The sequence below is a fragment of the Palaemon carinicauda genome, chromosome 1 (assembly GCF_036898095.1).
Source record: "Palaemon carinicauda isolate YSFRI2023 chromosome 1, ASM3689809v2, whole genome shotgun sequence".
In the NCBI taxonomy this organism is placed as follows: Eukaryota; Metazoa; Arthropoda; class Malacostraca; order Decapoda; family Palaemonidae; genus Palaemon; species Palaemon carinicauda.
The window spans coordinates 287,985,166-287,992,286 of NC_090725.1; the positions used below are offsets into that span (position 1 = coordinate 287,985,166).

At 51.7% G+C, this 7,121-nt stretch overlaps 1 pseudogene; it reads left to right on the forward strand.

Annotated features, from left to right (window-relative positions):
- The first annotated feature begins 2,413 nt into the window (after nucleotides 1-2,413).
- On the forward strand, nucleotides 2,414-2,532 carry LOC137659169 (5S ribosomal RNA; annotated as a pseudogene).
- The last annotated feature ends 4,589 nt before the right edge of the window (nucleotides 2,533-7,121 follow it).

Genomic DNA, 7,121 nt, shown 5'->3' on the forward strand with positions numbered 1-7,121 from the left:
ATCTGCGCGCCCTTTTCTGCCATGCACCAATGGGCGCCAACGGTTTTTTCTGACCGTCCAGGATCGCCTGATTAACAGCTTGCTTCAGCGCTCACCTTCCTGATGCATCTACGCACCTTCTGTGCGCGATTCTTCGCATGCGTGCTAGCGTTTTGTTAACGCACCACCGCTCGCCAACGCGCCATCGCTTGCCGACGCGCTATCGCTTGCCAACGCGCCTTCACTCGCCTACGGGCCATCGCTCGCCAGAACGCGCCATCGCTCGTCAACGCGCCATCGCCCGCCTACGCGCCATCGGTCTCCCGACCGCCTGCGCTCACTCGCGCGCCCACGTGCCTGCGCGTCCACACGTCCACGTGCCCGCGCGACCGCACGCCCACGTGCCTGCGCGCCTACGCTCATGCGCGCCCGCGCACATGCACTCCAATGTTCGCCCGCGCGCGGACCGACGGTGTTCCGTCGCGCGGACCGACGGTGTTCCGTCGCGCGGACCGACGGTGATCCGTCGCGCGGACCGACGGTGATCCGTCGCGCGGACCGACGGTGTTCCATCGCGCGAACCGACGGTGTTCCATCACGCGAACGTTGGCTTGATTCCTGCAGTATCCATTGCTCGCCTACAGGTCATCGCTCGCCGACCGTCAGCTCTCGCCCTCCTTCTGAGCTCCTTCAGGCACTTTCGTTTGTGCTGCTGCGTGCCCGCGCATGGGCGATTCCACGTTCGGCCACGCGCATGGGCGCTTCAACGTTCGGCCACGCGCATGGGCGTTTCCACGTTCAGCCACGCGCATGGGCGCTTCCACGTTCGGCCACGCGCAAACCATTGATTTACCATCGCGCGAGCGCCAGGGCAATTGCGACCGCGATTCCTGTCGGGGTTTCGCAACATGGCCAGCCAGGCGAATCTTCTGGAGCGTATTTCCAGAACACGGTCCTCACCCCGTAAATGCAGAGCATGGCACATGCAAGAGCAGGAAGAATCTTCAGGGACGTCTGAGCAACATTCTTCTTTCCAGAACCTGGGTTAGCCCTTCCTCGTCATTCCCTGGAAGGGTTTTGCCAGGGAGCTTTCCGTTCGAGATTTCTCCGTCGGCCAAGGGGTGACTGGTTTACCCCTTCCTCTTCTCCATCTCGTGAAAGGGGCTTACCAGGTCCTTTCCCTCCTCGGTTGCGACCCGAGGTTTTGTACAAGGAAGCTCCGGGAAGATCATGGGTACTTTCCTCCTCTCGGGCTCAAGCACCTTGGCATTTCGTCGCCAGGTTTCGAACTTGCGGGCAAGCTCGATGTTGGACCATCTAGACGCAATGACCGAGGGCTTCGTCTCGGGTGTCTCATCCGTGGATGTCAACAAGATCAGACACTCTTCCATCCTTGGGAAGAGCTTGTTTGTGCCCAAGGACAGAGACATGGACAGCGGTTGTGCGGAGGAAGTCGACTTCCGTTTTCACTCCTCCAAGGCGCTTTCTTCCAGACTCTGCAGGGCTCCATTGCCTCTTTCTTTCAGCCTCGTCGGCCTAAGTTATCGGACCGGCTACGGCAGCTAAGACAAGGTGTCCAATAGCAGTCCCCTCCTGTCAGGAACAGGTAGCACGGGAGGCTCTCCCGGGGGGCATAATCCTGGAGGGAGCGGCAGAGTTCACGAACTCTAGGATTGGCAACCCCCCCCCCCCCTTGCAGGTCTCACGCTGGGAGGATGCCTAAGGTTACTCATCCGGATAACAGCTTCCCGATGCCGATTCCTGCACGATCTCCGTGATCAGCCAAGGATATCGCGCCTGCCGTCTCTGTCAGCGAATTCAGTGTCACTGAACCTCTATGCCATGGGGTCGGCAAGAGTTTTGCCCGTTTGGGCAGAATGATCCATGCCTTAGGAGTAGGTCCTCCATAGGGTCGTCGACGGCTTCACCCCCCCCCCGGCTTTTTCAGTCAATCCTTTCTCGTAGGAAAGCATCTGAGACGGGAATTCCGTAGCCGACCTCTCAGCTCTGATCAAGTTTGTCGAACAAACTTCGTCCAACGTGGAACAGCAGAATCGATCAGACTGGTAACGAGGCAGCAGGACTCCTTAGGCCCTGGATCGGAAGGACGGGTACTTCCAGTTTCCATTCCATCCATCTTCCAGGAAGCTCTCGGAATTCAGCCTAGACTTAAGATGCGGTGTGGCGATCCCGCCGTGGCATCGCAGGTTTTTCCCCAGAGAACTCTCCCTGCTTTCCTCATGGCCGCTCAGGAGCAGGCTTCCGCCTCCTTCGCCTTTTGGAGGTCTGGTCAACTTCGGTAGGCACAGGTTCGACCTTCTTCAACGCCGGGACAAGCTTCAGGATCCTTACCATGAGTGAAGGATCATGGTAATTTGCTAGGAGCCTTCTCTACGTCTGCCTCAACATCTGGAGTATCTAGCCATAATATTGAGTCAACGGCCTTACCACGCTGGAAACCCCGCTTCTCGTCCGTCTAGCGAGGTTAAGCAACGTCGGGTCTGGTCGGTACTTGGATGGGTGACCGCCTGGGGACGCCAGATGCTGTTGCCTCCTCCTCCGAGCCTTCCCTTCAGTTGACTGTGGCAAGGCTGAGGAGAGTCGCAGTACCTGTTCTCAGTCAAGCAGAGCTTTCATCCCTACCTTGGAACGTTTCCTAGGTCTCTTTTCCTCATTGACCCGTCTAAAGTCCCGAACGGTCACCTCAGGATAAGTTCCCTGTGGGGCGGCCCAAGTTCCGGTGGTTTCAAAGCAACGATTAACCGGACTTTCTGGCCCCTATGGGACCAGCGGAACGTTTAGACCTGCAAAGGGTGTTGACCTATGGAACCTCTTGATGGGAGTGGATATTTTCGTCCTTTCCCCACATTTTTTATGCTGTTCTCGGACTCGTCAAAGAAAAGGGGGGGGGGACATGTTCCGGTTCAGGCCTATGGTCAGGACCTGAAAGATACCTCTCCATCATTCAGGCAGGCTTAGGGGCCGTAGTCTGGCCCCTCTACAAATCCTACAGCTCCTGCCGAGTCGCTCCGTGCGCGACGACTTCATGGTACTGGCGTATTCCAACCAGCAAGGGACGCATTTTCATACCTTCGCATCTTGCAGTAGAGATACTGAGATGATTTGAGATCCTCTCAATACCACTATCGGCTCGCTCATTCCGGGCAGAGGAATATTCTCTCCGACTATCTGAGCAGAGCCTCATAGATAGAGTGTACCTGGGGGTCTTTCGCCTTTAGTAACCAGGAAGTCCTGGCCTGGGGGACCTGATCGCGACAGCTTGGAACTTCAAGCTTCCGCTGTTCTTCCTCCCAGTCTCAGACCCCAAGACTCTTTGGCAAGATGCATTCCGGTGATGGTGGGACAACATCAACGCCTGCGTCTTCCCTCCTTTATTGTTTGTTGAGAATGGGTCTCAACAAGACCAGGTTGTCTGTCAACCTTTCGATGGCCCTGAGAGCTCCACTGGGACTATACGCGGAACGGTTTCCGGACCCTCTGCTTCCCCTGACGGAACTCCGGGGAGAGCTTCTCCCATGGCACAGGCTACTCAAACAACCACACTGCAACATCTTTCACGAGCCAGGGCATCGCTTCGGCTTCACGCCTGGAGACACTACGCCTGCTCCTCAAGAAGAGACAACCCGCTACAGTTGCGGGCCGGAGGTCGCGTCATCTGCGATAGTCATCCGCAGGGGTCTACCAGGCGAAGTGGAGAGTCTTCTGTGGTTGGTGTCATGGGAGAGATACCTCTTCCCTTGAGGCCTCTTCTCCAGCAATAACGAACTTATTGCTTTTCGGCGGGAGGAAACTCCTTTCCGCTCTCGGCAGTGAAGCCTGTCGCTCAGCCTGTCCCTGGCCTTCAGGCTGAAAGGAAAAAACTTTTTCCTTCCCGCTGGACCTTTCCTCGCTCATGCGAAGCTGTGAACGTCCGTGCCCCCAGTCGGAGTGAGACCTCCAACATGGAGCATGGTTCGGACTTTTTAGTCCCGTAAGAGATCTTCTCAAGACCCATTACGTCAGGCCTCTTGATCGTATTCCATCTTGGGGCTCCTGCTCACTCTGGCCTCGGCCAGTGTGTAAGCAATCTTCTTGGTCTCGTACAACTCCTCCCTTTCTAAGGAATGGGGGAAGGCAACATTCAGGTTCGCTCCTGAGTTGTTGGCTAGACTCAGAATCTTGAGGTCCCGGCCCTTTGGTCCAATTCCTTCAAGATTTCGAGTCACCATTTTGTATCAGATGACCCAAACCTTCTCCTTCTTGCCAGTAAAGGAATCGAGGGGTTATCTTTGGGAACAGCTGCAGTTTGTCCTCATGTGCAGCGGGGTTGGGAGCACAAGAAGGACACGGGGGAGAGTCAGCAGTATCCCTCTTCAGCTCGGACTCAAGGACATTCATCTCGACCTGAATCCAGACCCTCCCCCGTCACGTCGCCCTACAGCACGATGTCGGATACATTGCAACGTCCCTCGCCTTCGAGTAATACTACTCTGTGACGCAGGTGCTACAAGCTGGAGTCTGGAAGCGTCTAATGACCTTCGCAGCCGCTTCCTGCAGGACGTGACCCACAGGAGTATCGATACGTTTCTATCGCTCTGTGGTGGCTACACAACAACTGGTCTAACCTCAGGCTCCTTTTTGGACAGGTAGCAGAAGGTTGAGGGCATTGTTATCAGGTTTTAGTCTGCATGAACGAAAGAAGTATGTCTGGCCCTTACTTCTTTCTTCATCATCCCCTCTACTGGGAAGCAGCATCCTGGTCTCTGCATAGCTGACCTCAAACCTCTGCAGGTAAACCATGCTTCCTTGTGTTCCGAGTATTGAGTCAATACTGTCGCGTCCCCCATACCCTGACGAGGTGGTATTGGGAACGTCCTAACCCAGAGTTCCTTCTGGAACTCCAGGTCAACTGCCTAGGACGGGTCACACTTCTTCCTTTACACACAAGCTTATGTAGGCTACACTTTTCCTTGCGAAGCAAGGAACTTGTGAGGTGCAGGGACTCCTTTTCTCGAGTGCGACTTACTCGGATTCTGAGTCCCCGGGTAAAGCCAAAGCCAGTATGGCTGGGGACTTTCCACCCTTCCTAAGGGGTAAGTCACCCAATGTAAATAGCGTGGTTTGTATTTCGGTTACGGAACAAATGACAAATTCGGAGATAATTTGTATTTTTCCTAACCATACAAACCTTAGCTATTTACATATATTTGCCTGCCAGCCCTGTCCCCCAAGACAAGTCCTACCTCTAAGTGAAGTGAAGCAGTTCACCGGTGTGTGAGTGTGAGGGGGGGAGGGGTAGCTAGCTACCACTCCCCTACCCCCCTGCTAACTAGCGCGGGTGTAATACACCCTTGTTAAATTCTAATGGCTCGCCATTTCAGCTACGCTAAAAGGTAAACCCAATGTAAATAGCTAAGGTTTGTATGGTTAGGAAAAATTCAAATTTTCTCCGAATTTGTCATATTAAACAATCTCACCAACCATTCAAGTACAGTCACACCCCCTTTCTTCAACATCTCAGCTCTGACACCATCTATACCAGACACTTTTCTTACTCTCGTTTCATCTAGTGCTCTCCTCACTTCATCTATTGTAATCTCTCTCTCATTCTCATCTCCCATCACTGGCACCTTGACACCTGCAACAGCAATTATATCTGCCTCCCTATTATCCTCAACATTCAGTAAACTTTCAAAATATTCCGCCCATCTTTTCCTTGCCTCCTCTCCTTTTAACAACCTTCCATTTCCATCTTTCACTGTCTCTTCAATTCTTGAGCCAGCCTTCCTTACTCTCTTCACTTCTTTCCAAAACTTCTTATTCTCTTCATATGAATGACCCAATCCCTGACCCCACCTCAGGTCAGCTGCCCTCTTTGCCTCACGTTCCTTGCGCTTTACTTCCACATTTTTCTCTTTATATTTTTCATACTTCTCTACACTATTACTCTGCAGCCATTCTTCAAAAGCCCTCTTTTTCTCTTCCACTTTTACCTTCACTCCTTCATTCCACCATTCACTGCCCTTCCTCATGCTGCCTCCAACAACCTTCTTGCCACACACATCACTTGCAATCCCAACAGAATTTTCTTTTACTAACTTCCACTCCTCCTCTAAATTGCCAGTTTCTCTTACTTTCACTTCGTCATATGCCATTTTCAACCTTTTCTGATATTTACTTTTTACCCCTGGTTTTATTAGCTCTTCAACCCTCACTAGCTCCCTTTTACATCCACCTACTCTATTCCCCCACTCTTTTGCTACAACTAATTTTCCTTCCACCAAAAAAGGATCAGACATACCGTTAGCCATACCCCTAAACGCGTGCACGTCTTTCAATCTTCCAAACATTCTTTTAGTTATCAACACATAATCCATTAATTCCCTTTCTACTACTCTTCCATTTGCCACTCTTACCCATGTATACTTATATTTATCTTTTTTTAAAAAAAAGCTAGCACTTATTACCATCTCTTGTTCAACACACATATCTACCAGTCTCTCACCATTCTCATTTTCACCTGGTACGCCATACTTCCCAGTGACACCTTCTACCTCTCTAGCGCCCACTCTAGCATTTAAATCACCCATGACAACTACATAATTCCTTCTACCCAGTCCTTCTACACACCTAGTTAATTCATTCCAGAACTCATTCCGCTCTTCTTCACTTTTCTCACTACCTGGCCCATACGCACTGACAAACGCCCAACATTCCCTACCCAACCTAACCCTTACCCACATTAACGTAGATGATATCTCCTTCCATTCCACTACTTCACCTGTCATCCATTCACTCAGCAATAAAGCCACACCCTCTCTCGCTCTTCTCCTTTCAATAATAATAATAATAATAATGATAATAGTTACCTAAGGAAGTACTATATTGCCATCTATGAGGTGAAATTGGCCATCTCATGTGGTTGGTGTCATGGAAAGGGTCTCTCTCCTCTTGGAGATACTATTACCCTGATTTCCAAGTTTTTATTGTATCTGCGAGAAGAAAAACTCTGCTCAGTCTCAGCGGTGAAAAGGGATTTTGACGAAGGAAAAATCTATTTCTGGGGAGAGACCTGTGACGCCCGGTGAAAAAGTCCTTCTTTCTACTTTTTCTGATATAAATCTTCCAAATATACCAGCGAA